This window comes from Canis aureus, chromosome 15 (genome assembly GCF_053574225.1).
Source record: "Canis aureus isolate CA01 chromosome 15, VMU_Caureus_v.1.0, whole genome shotgun sequence".
Lineage (NCBI taxonomy): Eukaryota > Metazoa > Chordata > Mammalia > Carnivora > Canidae > Canis > Canis aureus.
Window position 1 is genome coordinate 50,447,307 of NC_135625.1, and position 7,476 is coordinate 50,454,782.

The window sequence follows — 7,476 nt, forward strand, 5'->3', positions numbered from 1 at the left end:
ATCCAGTGGGCTACAACCCACCTCCTCAACAAGGTCTGAGGTCCCCTTCCAAGGTGGTTCCTTAGGACGCCCTTTAGAGTTCTCTTTCTATCCTTCCAGTTTACTCTCCTATGATAGCTCAGTTATCCTTTACATCAAACTTTCTCTGCTTAAGTCACTATGTGGTTTCTATCTCCTGGTTGCACCTAGAATGATATAAATGCTAATACTTTTTATAGTCGATCTTGAACCTGGCATCATTGCTGTATTTCTCATTAGTTCCAGTAGATTGTTGATTTTGTTGGCCTTTTAATAGATCTGACTCTATCGGCTTTGATACTCCTCTGCCTATTCTTTTTTTTTTTTTAAGATTTTATTTATTTATTTGAGAGAGAGGGTGAGCATGAGCAGAAGGGGAAGGGCAGACAGAGAGGGAGAAGCAGTCCCCTGCCGAGTGGGGAGCTCTACTTGGGACTCGATCCCAGGACCTGAGCCGAAGGCAGACACCCAACCAACTGAGCCATCCAGGTGCCCCTCTTCTGCCTATTCTTATATCCTTTCTGTCTAGCTCCTCTCTGTGACATCAGCCAGGGTCTCTGGTGCTGTGCCCAGCATTGGAGCTAGTGGACAACTTAGGCCCTCATTATATTCCCTTTCTTAAAGGATTTCATCTAAAATTTCTGCTACTATATCTGCTATAGATTTCTGGTGCCAGGTTTAAAAAGGTCTCTCTTTCTTCTTTCCTTTCTTTCTTTTTTTTTTTTCAATTTAAGATTTTATGTATTTATTAGTGAGAGACACAGAGAAAGAAGGCAGAGACACAGGCAGAGCGAGAAGCAACTCCCCACGGGGAACCTGATACAAGACTTGATCCCAGGATCCCTGGATCATGACCTGAGCTAAAGGTAGACACCTCAACCACTGAGCCACCCAAGTGCCCCAAGGAAGTTCTTTCTACTCCTAATTGTCTAACAGGTTTTTTTTGTTTTTTTTTTAAAAAAAGATTTTATTTATTCATGAGAGAAACACAGAGAGAAGCAGAGTCACAGGCAGAGGGAGAAGCAGGCACCACGCAGGGAGCCTGCTGTGGGACTCAACCTGGGACTCTGGGATCACGCCCTGAGCCAAAGGTGGACGCTCAACTGCTGAGCCACCCAGGTGTCACTATCTAATAGTTTTTTATCATCAATAGGTGTTTAACTTTTCCACATACTTTTTCTGAAGTTTTTGAGATAATCCTGAGGTTTTTCTCCTTTAGACTACCTTAGATTTATTGATAGATATCCTCTAAGCAGGAGAAGTACAAGGAGTACAATAAGCTATGGAGATTACAGTTAATATTTTAAAATATTGTCTGATAATTCATAGTTGTAGGATCTACAAAGTGTTAGCCTACTCCAAGAAGAAAGAGTTTCTGCCTCATTTAGAGTCTGTACCAGCTTTACCCTCTGATTCTTGGTTGTAAAATATCAGCTGGCAATAGTTTTTATTTCATAAAGGTCTCTACCATAACAGTATAGAATAATGGCTAATGTTTTGAAGTTAAGATTATTTTTTCAAGATACTGAACAATGGGGAAATTTTTCTCTTTTAATTAAAAAGTCTTAATTACAAAAGCAAAGCATGCTTACTGCATAAAATTAAGTCCATTTTCAAGGTGCAAAGTAAAAATGGAAAGTCTTTAAGCTCCTCTTGCTTCCTGTTCCTGCCACTGAATGGGGTGGATTATGATCTAGAGCTTGGGAAAACATTTTCTACTCTCCCACTTTGACAATACTATCCACGTTTCTAAAAACTGAATAGGTTTTTTTTTTTTAAGATCTTATTTACTTGTGCATCAGAGACATAGAGAGACAGAGGCACAGGCAGAGGGAGAAACAGGCTTCATGCAGGGAGCCCGACATGGGACCCGAGTGGGACCCGACGTGGAACCCGAGGTGGGACCCGATCCCACCTCGGGCGGAAGGCAGCACTAAATTGCTGAGCCACCGGGGCTGCCCTGAATAGGTATTTTAGCAAAGAAGGTATATCTGAAAAAAAGGTGAGGAAAGCTCCACATAGTAATCCTTTAAAAAAAAATCTAAAGTATGATCCTCTGTAACCGAATTCTTATTTTATACGGTAGCAGTAGCCCAGAAGAAGAGAGAGAAGTTGGAGATTTCCTCCTCTTGAAAAAAATTCTTATCTTTTTCAGCCCCAGGGATACCTGAAAGAAAGTGATTTTCATATGAAAGCAACAGAATGGTAACTTGCATCTGTATAAGAATTGCTAAACTACCCTAGTAAGGGCAGAGAGGGCAGGAAAAAATTGAGCACGATTTTTTAAAAATCTAAATTCAATTAATTAACATATAGTGTATTGTTGATTTCAGGGGTAGAATTTAGTGATTCCTCCATTGCATACAACACCCAGTGCTCATCACCCAGTTACCCTATCCCCCCACATCCCTTCCAGTAACTCTGTTTCCTATGGTTAAGAGTCTTTTAGTTTGTCTCCCTCTCTGATTTCATCTTATTTTATTTTTCCCTTTCTTCCCTATGATCCTGTTTTGTTTCTTAAATTCCATATATGAATGGATCATATGATAATTGTCTTTCTCCGATTGACTTACTTTGCATAATATCCTCTAGTTCTTTTTTTTTTTTTTTAGATTTTATTTATTTATTCATGAGAGACACACACACAGAGAGAGAGAGAGAGAGAGAGGCAGAGACACAGACAGAGGGAGATGCAGGCTCCATGCAGGGAGCCCGACATGGGACTCCATCCCAGGTCTCCAGGATCACGCCCTGGGCTGAAAGCAGCGCTAAACTGCTGAGCCACCTGGGCTGCCCAATACCCTCTAGCTCTATCCACATCATTGCAAATGGCAAGATTTCATTCTTTTTGACATATATATATATATATACACACATACACACCACATCTTTATCCATTCATCAGTCAATGGACACTTGGGCTCTTTCCATAGTTTGGCTATTGTGGAAATTACAACTATAAATGTTGGGATGCAAGTGCCCCTTCAGATCACTACATCTGTATCTTTGGGGTAAATAGTAGTGGAATTGCTGGGTCATAGGGTAGCTCTATTTTCAACTTTTTGAGGAATCTCCATAGTTTTCCAGAGTGGCTGCCCCAACTTGCATTCCCACCAGCAGTGTACAAGGCTTCATCTTTCTCTGCATACTTGCCAACATCTATTGTTTCCTGACTTGTTAATTTTAGCCATTCTGACCAGGAGCAGAGAGGTAAATTTGGAGAAATTCAGCAGTACTCAAAGTCCTCCTGTATTAGTTCATTATTTTATTTGAAGTATTATGATGCCCTCAAACTTTGGACAGACCCAAAATCTTGTGTAATGACAAAAAAGACAAATCAACAAGAAATCATTGTAAGGTTAACTGATACTTTGAGTTTACTCATGCTGCTGTAAACACTATGATAAGATAGAAGACAAGATTTGTCAGCCAGGATTCTGAATGGTATCAACTCCATGGTACACACTAAAATAAATGTGAAACTATAGCAGCTGCTACAAACGGCAGCCCAAGGGCCTTTGCTCCATAGCCTTAGTAATGATAGTAGCCGCAAGAAGGAGCCGAGGAGGCAAAAGGTTTAGAAAACATGCTTTATTTTGCCATTGGTCTCCATTATCCAGTTCTTGTCACGTTCAAAAAGAGGATAGCAAGGGCACCTGGGTGGCTTAGCAGTTGAGCGTCTGACTTCAGCCCAGGGCATGATCCCAGAGTTCCAGGATCAAGTCCCACATTGGGCTCCCTTCGAGGAGCCTGCTTATCCCTCTGCCTATGTCTTTGTCCTCTCTCTATGTCTCTCATGAATAAACAAAATCTTTGGGGAAAAAAAAAAAAAAGGATAGAGGGGCACCTGGATGACTCAGTGGTTGAGCGTCTGCCCTTGATGCTCAGGTCATGATCCTGGGGTCCTGAGATCCAGTCCCTCACAGGGATCACAGGGATCCTCACTGGATCCTGAGATCCAGTTCCTCACAGGGAGCCTGCTTCTCCCTCTGCCTGTGTCTCTGCCTCTCTCTGCGTGTCTCTCATGAATAAATAAAATCTTTAAAAAAAAAGAGAGAGAGAGAGAATAGAAAAATACTTGGAAGGGAAGCCAAAAATATAGGAGCATATTTAAAAGATTCCCAAATTGTAATGGGGAGCCACAAGATTAGTTTTAATTCCTGATGCAGTTTTTTTACTAATCAGATGATCTTAAACAGGTCAGACAGTACCTCTCTAAGCCTTGGTAAAATTGGAGTGAAAATTCCTGAGTAGATCACCAAGTTGTGGTGAGATAATCAAAGAGATAATGCTTGAATATGAAGATGTTTGTAATATATAAAATGCAGTACAATTGTCGGGTAATGTTACTAAATCATGCTGATACCTTTCTAAATAGTGCATTCCTTAAACTTGCCTCAAATTGCTCTTTGAGTGCACTGTGTTTTTCCCACCAGGACCCTGATCCACACACAGTCTGTGTTAAAAGTTTTATTTTTATCCTAAACACAATGGGGAGCCATTGAACTGTTTAAAGTAGGGGGAATTGGTCACATTTGCATTTAGAAGAGATCTTTCTGACTGCAGTTCAGAGAAGAGATTAGAAGAATAAATGGGGGAGGCTCACAGCAGTCAAAGGAAGAACTAGTAGCTGGGACTTTAGGGTGCAGAATATTATATTTTCCAAAGATGAGCTCAATAGTATCTTCCATCCTGTATATTCTGGTGTGTTTGTTTGGTTGGTTTTTGTTTTAAAGATTTTATTTATTTATTCATGAGAGATACAGAGAGAGAGAGAGAGAGAGACACAGGCAGAGGGAGAAGGAGGTTCCCTGTGGGGAGCCTGATGTGGGACTTGATCCGAGGACCCTGGGATCATGACCTGAGCCAAAGGCAGACACTAAACCACTGAGCCACCTAGGTGCCCCTGTTTGTTTTTTAACTGAAGTAGGGTTGCTATAAAATGTTATATTACTTTCAGGTATACAACATAATGAATTGACAATGCTACACGTTGTGTAATGCTCACCATGGTAAGTATAGCATCCTATATGTTCTTCTGTACTGTTCATTTGTCTTTATATCTCCACTCTCTTGAACCTAGATGGGCAGTGGGATTGCTTTGACCAATATGATATGGCAAAAGGGACATTGTGTCCATTATGGGCAAAAACGTTGGCCTGGCAACTTCCACTACCTGCTTTTTAGAATACTCGTTCTTGGAACTCTGCCACCTTACTGTTAAAAGCCCAAGTCCCACAGAGAGACAAGGGTGGGGACTCAAACCAACAGCTCCCCGCCCCCAGCCATGGGAGGGTGCCATCTTAGACCAACCCAGCCAAGCCTTCAGATAACTGTAGCCCAAGCTGCTGTGTGCTTACAACTGCATGACCAATACCAAGCAACTACTCCCCTCCTAAGCCCAGGCTATCTATGGGCCATGAGAGGTAATAATTGTATTAGTTTCCAAGGGCTGCCATCACTAACTAACAAACTTGGAGACTTATATATCAGAAATTAATTTTCTTAACAGTTCTGGGGACTGGGAATCAGAAAACAAGATGTCAACAGGGTTGACTCCTTCTTAGGGTCATGAGGAGTCTGTTCTAGGCTTTTCTCCTGTGTAGTAGTCAGCTATCTTCTCCATTCCTCATATCATCTTCCTTCTATGCAGGTCTCTGTGTCCAAATTTCCCCTTTTTAATAAGATATCATCATATTGGATTAAGGCTCACCCTAACGACCTCAGCTTAACCTACTTACATCTATTAAGATCTTATTTCCAAGGGTGCCTGGTGGCTCAGTTGGTTGAGCATCTGCCTTTGGCTCAGGTCGTGATCTCAGCGTCCTGAGATCAAGCCCTGTATTGGGCTCCCTGCTCCATCCCTGCCTCTCATTCTCTCTCTCTCAGGATAAATATAAAATAAAATAAAATAAAACAAAATAAAATAAAATAGAATAACTTTATTTCCAGATAAGGTCACTTTCTCAGGTACTGGTGTGTTAGGACTTCCACATATGAATTTGCAGGGGACACAACTGAATCAATAATAAGAAATAGCTACCAAGTTTTGTGGTGGTTGGTTATATTTCAAAAGATACCCACAACAGATGGTTATGGAGATGGAAAGAAGTACACATCTCAGGTGACATTAATATTCCCTAAAACAGGGGACCTGGGTGGCTCAGTTGGTTGAGCTGGTCTGCCTTCAGCTCAGGTCATGATTCCATGACTCTGGGATTGGGCTCCCAGCTTAGTGGGGAAGTCCGATTCTCCCTCTCACTCTCTGCTCCTCCCCCTGCTCATGCTCTCTCTCTCTCTCTCTCTCTCTCTCTCTCAAATAAATAATCTTTAAAATAAATGGGCAGCCCAGGTGGCTCAGCGGTTTAGTGCCACCTTCAGCCCAGGGTGTGATCCTGGAGACCTGGGATCAAGTCCCACGTCAGGCTCCCTGCGTGGAGCCTGCTTCTCCCTCTGCCTGTGTCTCTGCCTCTCTCTGTGTGTGTCTCTCATGAATAAATAAATAAAATCTTAAAAAAAAAAAAGCGAAAGGGACGTGAAGAGACAATGATCCTTTTTCTTCCTCCAGAGAAGGAGTTCAAGATTTGATAGCTGGAGGAGCCAGGCCAGAAGACACCGAGAACAATGGCATGTCCAGGTTCTCAGCATTGTTGAGTCACCGCACGGACCCCCTGCAGTCACTCTAGCTCATAGTTTCTTGTTTTAAAATTCTGGTTATTGGTTAAGCTCTTTTGATTTGTTATGTCTGTTTATATTTGTCTGCCAAATAAATAGTTGACGATTCAGAAGCTCAGAAGAAGTTTGAGATGGAAGTAGAAGTTTTCTGGTTATTTAAATGTAAATGGATATGGGTGCTTACAATACAGTAACTAGAAACTCCTAAGCTCCAAACATTATTGAAGAGGTACCAAGTATTACATATTTACACTCACATATTTACATAACTTGGCTAAAATGTGAGCCCTTGACAGTGTCTCACACTGGCGGCAGTGTGGTGAGACGGGCACTCTCATGCGCAGCTGGTGGCACTGTAGCCTCATGCAATCTTACTGAAGATCAATTGTGCAACACTCATCAGAATTCCACCAGGAATGGGGGCGCCTGGGTGGCTCAATCCGTTTTAACTGTCAGACTTCGCTGGGGTCATGATCTTGGTGTCCTAGAATCAAGCCCTGAGTCAGGCTCCGCCGAGCTTGGCAGAGAGTATCCTTGTCCCTCTCCCTTTCCCTCTGCCCCTCCCCCCCCATACTCTGTCTCTCTCAAATAAATGAATAAAATCTTAAAAAAAAAAAAAAAAAAGAATTCCACCAGAATATTTACTGTAACAATAAAACCCTGGACACGCTTCTCTCTCTGCCTGTGTCTCTGCCTCTCTCTCTCTATGTCTCTCATGAATAAACAAATAAAATCTTAAAAAGGGGGGGGGGGGAAATCCCTGGGTGGCTCAGCAGTTTAGCC

General features: G+C 42.0%; 1 long non-coding RNA gene across 2 annotated transcripts; it reads left to right on the top strand.

The window, feature by feature from the left end:
- The first annotated feature begins 607 nt into the window (after nucleotides 1–607).
- LOC144284038 (uncharacterized) lies at nucleotides 608–7,251 on the top strand. Of its 2 annotated transcripts, XR_013352513.1 has the most exons (4): nucleotides 608–884; nucleotides 2,174–2,223; nucleotides 4,979–5,030; nucleotides 6,587–7,251. It is a non-coding gene; the product is annotated as an uncharacterized LOC144284038 (long non-coding RNA). The 2 variants fall into 2 exon arrangements; XR_013352514.1 differs by lacking the exon at nucleotides 2,174–2,223.
- The last annotated feature ends 225 nt before the right edge of the window (nucleotides 7,252–7,476 follow it).